Genomic DNA, 7,989 nt, shown 5'->3' with positions numbered 1-7,989 from the left:
GTCAGTCCTCCAACTTTATTCTCCTTCATATTGAGTTGGCTATTTTGGGTCTTTTGCCTCTCTCTGTGAACTTTAGAATCAGTTTGTTGATACAAAATAACTTGGTGAGATTTCTATTGGGATTCCATTGAATTTATAGATCAAGTTGAGAAAAACTGACATCTTGATAATATTGAGTCTACTTATCCTCTATAGTTGAATGTTGTGTTGCCACAGAATTCAAGAGTTCAAATCTTAACCTTCAAAGTGACTGTTTTAGGAGATGGGACCTTTTGGAAGGATATTAGGCCATGAGGGATCAGTGCCCTTTATTATAAGATAGGTCCTAGAGAGCTCATTCCTCTCTTCCACCATGGAAGAAGACAGCAAGGCGGCAACATCTGTGGACCAGGAAACAAGCCGTCACCAAACACTATCTCTGCTAATTCTTAAATCTTCAACTTCCCAGCCTCCAGAACTGTGAGAAATACATTTCTGTTGTTTTTAAGCTACTCAGCTTATCATATTTTGTTATAGCAGCACAAACAGACTGAGACACTATTCATGAACATGGACTATCTCTCCATTTATTTAATTGTTCTTTGATAACTTTCATCAAGTTTTCCTCATATAGATCTTGTACATATTTTGTTAGATTTCAACCCAAATATTTTATTTTTGGAGGTGTTAATGTAAATGGCATTATGTTTTTAATTTCAAATTCTACTTGTTCATTACTGATATATAGGAAAGTGGATTTTTATATATTAGCCTTGCATCCTACAACCTTGCTATAATTGCTTATTAGTTTTAGGAAACATTTTGTCTATTCTTTTGAATTTTCTGTATAGATAATCATGTCATTTTTTAACAAAACCAGTTTTACTTATTCCTTCCCAATCTGCATACCTTTGATTTTATTTTCTAGTCTTGTTGCTGGGACTTTCAGCACAATGTTGAAAGGCAGCATTGAGAGAGAACAGCCTTGCCTTGTTCCTGATCATAGGAGCAAAGCTTCCAATTTGTCACCATTAAGTGTGATGTTAGCTCTAGGTTTTTTGGAGATGTTTTTTATTGAATTGAGGAAGTTCCCCTCTATTCCTAGTCTGTTGCAGGTACGTTATTTTTTTCTTTTACAATATACTTTGGAGAACATTCTATCATAGACATTAAGAGCAGCTTTATTATTATTATTACTTTCTACAGATACATAGCATAGTATTTTACTGCATGGATATATTATAATTTATTTAACCTGACCCCTATTAATGGCTATTTAGGTTATTTGCAGATCTTATATTAGCACAAACAGTGCTGCAAATATCCATCCTCGGGCAAATGAATAAATACACTGTGATATATGCACACAAAGTAATTGTGTTCAGCAAAAAAAACGAATGAACCATTGATACACTCAACAACATGAATAAATCTCAAAAGCATTATGCTGAGTAAAAAGAAAAGACAGACACAAAAGACTGCATACTCTGTGATTACATTTGTATTAAATTCTAGAAAAGGCAAATCTATATGGACAGAATTCAGAGCTACGTTTGCCACGGGTCAGGGAATGGGATTAGCCATAAAGGCATAGAGGGAAGTTTTGTGAATGATTGTGAGATGGTTATACCTGTGGTTATAATTTATATCTATCACAGCTCATTGAATTTTTTACTTTTAAAAAGTGACTTTTACTGTTTATAGATTTTATTTCAATAAAGCTGATTTTAAAGAAAAAGTAACTGCCAAATGATTTAACCCATGAACTAAAAGATTACAAATATGGTAACCAAAGTTTGAAAGGTGAAATATATTTGAAGGACTGAGAGTTCGAGATCTTGGGCAATCTTATCCTTCTTTTTGGCCACTATCATGTTGTTATTACATTACTGGCAGAATATGTAATAAAAGTAAGATTAAAAGATCAAGCATTCACTGTATTTTTCTTTTTATTTTTTTAGAGACAAGGTTTTTGTCTGTTGCCCAAGCTGGAGGACAATGGCACTATCATAGCTCACTATAATCTCAAGCTCCTGGGCTCAAAAAAAATCTTCCCACCTAAACTTCTCCCTAGGAATTATAGGCACCCACCACCACACCCCTTCACACCCAGCTAATTTTTTATTTTTTGTAGAGACGGGGTCTCGCAGTGTCACCCAGGCTGGTTTCAAGCAATCCTCCTGCCTCAGTCTCCCAAAGTGCTGGGATCACAGGTGTGGGCCACTGGACCCAGTCTAGGATTTTAATTACAGAAAATTATTCCCACGTCTGGATCAATAACTATGTCTCTTTAATTTATGAAATACTCATTTTACTAACAAATCACTAGAAAAACCTCCAGAGTCACTGAAATTGAGCTGAATTTCATCTTTCCTGTTCTACTCCCACTAGAAACCTTCTTATCATTTAATTATTTACTAATTAATTCCCCATTCCCTCTAACTTCCAAAGAATCTCAAGCAACTTCATAAATAAGTGAGGCAAGTATAATAACGGGAAAAAAGTTAAACCATAGATGAATAAATGCAGGGTAGAGAGCCTAAATAATGACTAGAAGAGCCTACAAATTTTGCTCTAAGTTTCTAACTGGCCCCCCAAAAGAGGAAAACATGTATTCTATGTGTTCAATGTATTTATAAACAACAAAGTTTCTATGAAATAAGAAAAATCTAAGTGTTAAGGAAGTGCAACATTTCTTTCTGATACGATGACCAGTGTGACAATTTTCCCATGGATCTTTCAATAGAGGAAATTGCATAACACAGTGAATGTCTTCAATGGAACATTGAAAGAGCCATAAGAGTGAGCTTCCTGAGGCACCCTTAGAGCCACAGAGAAAGCCAACAACAGAATGCCACTATAGGAAAGAGAACCTGGTGGCTGGAGGACAAAGGTGGCAGAGTAGAGTTACTTCATTGTACACATACCCTTTTGCAGCTTTTGAGCAGTGGACACCCCATACATATTACTAAACAGTGCTCAAGTGTACAGACTGGGGAAGCAGGCTGCCTGCTTCAAATCACAGCTGTACAGACTACCAATTACAGTATAGTGGGCAAGCTCTGTGCCTTACCTCTGAAGTGGGGATTGCAAAATGTCTGCCTCATTCGATTACTGGAAAGGTTAAATGTGTTAATATGTATAAGAACCTTAGTATCAGGTTAAGTGGTAGTTATTAGTAATGATTATGCCAAAGCGCAGTTTTGTAAAAGTTGTCTTATGAAGGGCCAAAGCAATGTTACTCCATGTATAAAGCCCCATGATAATCAGATTTTAGATAACAGCATAAATTTAGAATATCTGACATACATGAAAATCAGTTGTCATGTCCATAGGGTTTATATAGCTAACGGACCCAATTTTGGGTTTTGTTACCTGTTTTGAAAGGCAATGAACGGGCCGGGCACAGTGGCTCACGCCTGTAATCCAGCACTTTGGGAAGCCAGGGCAGGCGGATCACGAGGTCAGGAGATTGAGACCATCCTGGCTAACACAGTGAAACCCCGTCTCTACTAAAAATATAAAAAATTAGCCGGGCTTGGTGGTGCACGCCTGTGGTCCCATCTACTCAGGAGGCTGTGGCAGGAGAATCGCTTGAACCCAGGAGACGGAGGTTGCAGTGAGCTGAGATCACGCCACTGCACTCCAGCCTGGCGACAGAGACTCCGTCTCAAAAAAAAAAAAAGAAAGGCAATGCATTACAAAGCATTATTGGAAGAAATTGAAGACCATCTCAGTAAATAAAAAGACATCCCATGTTCATGGATTAGAAGGCTTAAGCTGTAAGGCTGGGCACAGTGGTTCATGCCTGTAATCTCAGCACTTTGGGAGTTCTAGGCAGGTGGATCACCTGAGGTCAGGAGTTCCAGACCAGCCTGGCCAACATAGTGAAACCCTGTCTCTACTAAAAATACAAAAATTAGCTGGGCATGGTGCCAGGTGCCTGTAATCCCAGCTACTTGGGAAGCTGAGACAGGGAGAATTACCTGAACCTGGGAGGTAGAGGTTGCAGTGAGCCAAGATTGCACCAATGCACTCCAGCCTGGGTGACAGAACAAGACTCTGTCTCAAAAACAAAAACAAAAACAAAAAAAAGCAGGCTTAAGCTGTTAAGTTGGCAATACTCCCCAAACTTTCATTGATCTACAAATTCAATGAAATCCTTTTCAAAAGCCCAGCTTTCTTTATTGCAGAAATTTATAAACTGACCCTAAAATTCATATGGAAATGCAAGTTACCCAGAATAGCCAAAACAATCGTGAAAAAGAGGAACAAAATTTTTTAAGACTTTATTTTTATTTATTTATTTCATTTAAAAAAATGTTTTTTAAAATGGGGTCTTGCTCTGTCACCCAGGCTGGAGTGCAATGGCACGATCTCGGCTCACTGCAACCTCAGCCTCCTGGGTTCAAGGGATTCTCCTGCCTCAGCCTCCAGAGTAGCCACCACACCCGGCTAATTTTTGTATTTTTAGTAGAGACAGGGTTTCGCCATTTTGTCAGGCTGGTCTCAAACTCCTGACCTCAGGTGATCCATCCACCTTGGCCTCCCAAAATGCTAGGATTACAGACGTGAACCACCATGCCCGGTCCTCAGAAGAACAAAATTGGTTCACACTTCCAAATTTCAAAGTTACTAGAAAGCTACAGAAATCAAGACAGTGTGGAACTAACATTATGATTGACATATAAATCAATGAAATAGAATTGATCCCAGAAATTGAATTTAGTCACATTTATGATCAATTTACTTTTGATAAGTGTGCCAAGACAATTCAGTGGAAAAAGAATAGTCTTTTCAACAGATGGTACTGGAACAACTCAATGTTCACACACAAAAGAAAAAACCTGGACTCCTACTTTGCACCATAAAAACTTAACAAAAATTAACTCAAAATGGACTATGGACATAATTTTAAAAGCTAAAACTACAAAACTCCTGAAGAAAACACAGGAGTAAATCTTCATGACTTGTGGTTAGGCAATATTTTCCTAGGTATGACACCAAAATCAGAAGAAAAATAAATTGGACTACATCAAAATTTAAAACTTCTATGCTACAAACAATACTACCAAGAATATGAAAAGTTAACTCATAGAATGAGAGAATATATTTGCAAATCATATAGCTGATAAAAGATTTGCATCTAGACAAATTTTACAACTCAATAACAAAGTAAACCCAATTAAAAAGTGAGTAAAGGGTTTGAATAGACATTTCTCCAAAGAAGTTATACATATGGTTAGTAAGCACATGAAAAGATGCTCAATATCAAAAGTCACTAGAGAAATGCAAATAGGAATCACAATAAGATATCACTTCAGACAATAACAAATGTTGGCTGATAAATGAAATTTGAACCATCATACATTACTGGTGGAAATGAAAAATGATACAGACGTTCTGGAAAACAGTCTGGCAGTTCCTGAAATGTTAAACACAGAATTACCATATGATTTAGCAATTCTACTCTTTGTATATATTTAGGAAAAAAAAAAAAAAACATATGTCAATGCAAAAATTTGAACACAAATGTTCACAGCAGCATTATTCATACCAGCCAGAATGGAAACTACCCAAATGTCCACCAACATGTTCATCCATAATGAATGGATAAACAAAATGTGGTATACCCATAATGAAATATTATTTGGCAATAAAAAAGAAATGAATTTTTTTCTTTTTTTTTTTGAGACAAAGTCTCACCCTGTCGCCCAGGCTGGAGTGCAGTGGCACAATCTCACCTCACTGCAACCCCTCCCGGGTTCAAGTGATTCTCCCGCTTCAGCCTCCTGAGTAACTGGCATTACAAGTGTGTGCCACTATGCCCGGCTAACTTTTGTATTTTTAGTAGAGACGGAGTTTCGCCATGTTAGCCAGGCTGGTCTTGAACTCCTGACCTCAGGTGATCTGCCTGCCTCAGTCTCCCAAAGTGCTGCACTTAGAGACGTGAGCCACTGCACCTGGCCAAGAAATGAAATATTGATACGTTTCACAACATGGAAGAACCTTGAAAACATGCTAAATGAAAGAAACCAGTTACACAAGACCACATATAGGTAAATCTCAATAGACAAATGTTTAGACAAAAAGTAGATTAGTAGTTGGCCAGGACTGAGGGAAAGAAGAAGAGAATAAGGAGTGACAGCTAATGGGTACAGGTTTCTTTTGGGATGATGAAATTGTTCTAAACTTAGATTGTGGTAATAGTTGTACAACTCTGTGAATACACTAAAAACCATTTAGGTATACATTTTAAATTTAATTCAGCAAAAGTGGCTGAATTTTATAAAATGTGAGTTATATAACAATAAGGATTAAAAAAGAAAAAAGCTGTGTAACTAACCATCAGGCCACTGCAACTTTTGGAGTTTGGGACTCTAGCTTTCAAGTGAAGAATGGACTACTTTGGGCCTCCCAGGATATTATTTGTTGAAACTAAACTTCTGCTTGATTTTGGGATTACCGAGAACAATCCCAGGTACAGATTGTGTATGTTATCAATTAAGGGCAAAATTTTAAGTTAGTCGACTAGTGAGTTCCTGTGTCTGGCCAGATGTGGTATATGTATTTCATGAACTATCCGTGGGAACTATTTGATTCTCAGACGAGTAGGTTGCCCTCTGCTCCGGAATATATATCCAGGTCAGTTGCCCCCATTGCCCCCACCATCAATTAGCGTGTGTGCTCAAAAGAATGCAAACTGATTTCAGCATTATCTTAAAAAAAAACATAATTAGGAAGGTAAGTATCCTGCCAAAAAATTACATAATGCATTCCAAAGCCAATTTAAAATGAATTTTGGACCATTCTGAATATATGAATTCAGCATAGGTTTAAATGGTTAATAGTCATGCCTACTGATGTAGAGTATAACTTAGCTTTTTTAACTTAAATCTTTCTTTTAGGATTCAGTAATTTTACTAGTTCAAGTTTCACAAGAAAAAAATGAACAAGCTAAAGTCTGAAACATTTGCCTCACTATACCATGTTTATATGCTACCTCTAAGGCCTTACAATCCTAAATGTTTGAACACCTCACTATTTAAAGTGTGGGTCCACAGCCCAGGGATCACCTGGGAGACCCACCCTCAAACTACTAAATCAGAATCCACATTTTAATAAGATCCTTGGGCAATCTGTGTGTACATTAAAGTTTAAGAGGCCTTGCTCTCACACCAGACTGAAGCTCAATGCAGGGCAGCCTCAGGAAAAGTAGGCAGTGGGGTCATTATGATCTATATTAAGACAATGCACAAGAACAGATTGTAGCAACCTCAAAATGTCCCTACTTGATTCAAAGTGGTAAAAGCTGTAAACTTTCTATTTGTGTAAATATACTTGAAACTCAGGAAGGGAAGCTGTGGTAACCATTCCTTTTACTTAAATGTCCTGGGAGTTGCAGCAGAGAGGAGCTTGTTCTAAGGGAAGCTTTTCCATTTTTCCAGTTTTTCCAGTTGTCCCCAGTTCTACCTCCTGGCTTTGCCCTTTCAGCCCCACCACCACATCCCTGGCTAAGTCCAGCCTGAGATAGTGGGCTGCAAGAAGTCGATGGCTAAGGGTCAGCTGATGGCAGGAGGATTCTGGGTGAAAGATGGAAATCTCACTCTTCCAAGTTCACCTCTCAGTCTGGAAAAGAGCAGTCAGACTGAGAAGTACCTGTTTTCTCTCTCCCCACTTAGATACAAAAGTAGAGCCTTTGTATTCCTTAATGAGTTCCAACTCTTCTTAGCCTGTATCTTTTGAATAAGTGGAAACCGATCTATTGCCCCTTCCACTTTTCTGTTTCCTGCAAAGGAAGCACATATGCTAAGTAACTGGGAGAGTCTCCCATGTGGATCAGTGGTCTCTAGGCCATGGTCAAGACTAGGAAGGACTCAAGAGAGGCTCCTGAAAGGTGATATTTAAAATACTGATTTTAAGGTTCTACCCTTAAGATTCTTTTTGTTTTGTAACCTGTTTTTCTTCAAATAATATATTTTGAATAGCTTTTTATATTAAAAATATATA

This window comes from Papio anubis, chromosome 2 (genome assembly GCF_008728515.1).
Source record: "Papio anubis isolate 15944 chromosome 2, Panubis1.0, whole genome shotgun sequence".
Taxonomy (NCBI): domain Eukaryota; kingdom Metazoa; phylum Chordata; class Mammalia; order Primates; family Cercopithecidae; genus Papio; species Papio anubis.
The sequence above is the reverse complement of the archived record's forward strand: the minus strand, read 5'-3'. Positions refer to the sequence as shown.